Raw genomic sequence first — 1,540 nt, 5'->3', positions numbered from 1 at the left:
AATGGATGGCAGTGCATCATGGGCGCGGGCTCAGAGTTTTTTCTCTCCCATCGCTCCATGGGCTTCTGTCTATGTTTTGTGCCGTTTTTCGACAACCCCTGTAAACTGGGCACCCGCCATCTCTGCCTGAAATCCTGGCTGCAGCCCTGCTCTGCAGTCCGGGATAAGGGCTATGAACACAGGGGGCTGATCACGCTGTATTTCATGAGCTGCGAATGTGAACAGGACTGATTGTATCAGCCTCCCCACACCCCCTCCACTCTCTGTCCCTGGCAGAGCAACACGTGGGAGCGGAGCTGTGGGGGGAACTGGTGCGTGGCCACACGGGGGAAATGCAGCATCTTTAGGCGCTTCCTATTGAAGAACCGCATTGGGGGTGGAGGGTGTGAGAGGAAACCCGCTGCCCTCTGCTGGACAGAATGAGACTCTCTCACACACACAGGCAGACAGACAGAAACACGAGTCCTGAGTTATTTCTGTGTAACTGTGTTGCCATGAATCTTTCTCTGACTGTTACTATAATACATGTAATGTAACAAATGACACATTTCTCAGTAGCTTTGCAAAGCTTCCTGTAGCAGCGGAAAGGTAAATTGTGTCCAGAGAAACTTGGTGGCAGCTGGAGGCATTTAAAAGCTCTCTATTAGTGTGCAGGTTGTTCATATTCGGTCTACTGTGTGTGTGTCTTTATGTCTGAGGGGCCCCGTTCCCCCTGCTTCTCTGGCCTCACTCAGCTGCTTAGAACCAGCTTCCCCTTTTTGTGCCAGTCCCTGCTCTGCTCTGAGTCACTGTGTAACCCCTGGCGCAGTAATAGGTGCCGGTGTCTGCAGCTGTCAGCGAGCAGAGCTGCAGGGAGAACTGGTTCTTGGCGGTGTCTCCAGAGATGGTGATTCGGCCCTGGAGAGACGGGGCGTAGCCTGTGCTCCCGCTACTATACGGGTACACGTACCCCATGATCCACTCCAGCCCTGACGCGGGGGGGCTGCCGGATCCAGTGCCAGCTGTAGCTGCTGTCAGTGATGGAGACCCCGGAGACAGCGCAGCTCAGGGTAAGGGTCTCTCCGGGCTTCACCGTTCCCAGGCCCGACTGGACTAGCTGCACCTGAGAGAGGACACCTGGGGAAAGAAAACAAAGTGAGGAAAGTATTAGCACCGAACAAATCTATGGTTCTGCCCCTAATTCCCCCGCTGCCCCATAGACACTTACAGGTGGGGACGGAGACCAGGGAAAGAAAAAGCCACAGAGATTTCATTCTTGTTTTCATGCAATGGGGGAAATTCTCCAGCGGGCTGGACTGGGCAGTTCTGTGTCTGGGGAGAGACTGAAGCTCCTAGAACCAGGGGTTTGTATTTAAACAGCAGCCCCCGGGGAGGGATTTGCATGCGGGTTGCACCCAGCGAATATAAGGTGACAGGGAGCCGCCTAGGTAAGGAGGATTGTCTGGTGGAGTCAACAGAAACACGTCTGCAGCACGTCTGGGCTGGGCTGGAGAGGTCACTAAACTGTTCATCTTTCCATGTCTGCTGTGCTGTTACATTA

General features: G+C 54.2%; 1 pseudogene; it reads right to left on the bottom strand.

Moving 5' to 3' along the window:
* Positions 1-738: 738 nt before the first annotated feature.
* LOC123359598 lies at positions 739-1,253 on the bottom strand (annotated as a pseudogene).
* Positions 1,254-1,540: the final 287 nt, after the last annotated feature.

This window comes from Mauremys mutica, unplaced genomic scaffold (genome assembly GCF_020497125.1).
Source record: "Mauremys mutica isolate MM-2020 ecotype Southern unplaced genomic scaffold, ASM2049712v1 Super-Scaffold_100129, whole genome shotgun sequence".
Lineage (NCBI taxonomy): Eukaryota > Metazoa > Chordata > Testudines > Geoemydidae > Mauremys > Mauremys mutica.
This window is presented reverse-complemented; position numbering and strand designations above follow the sequence as displayed.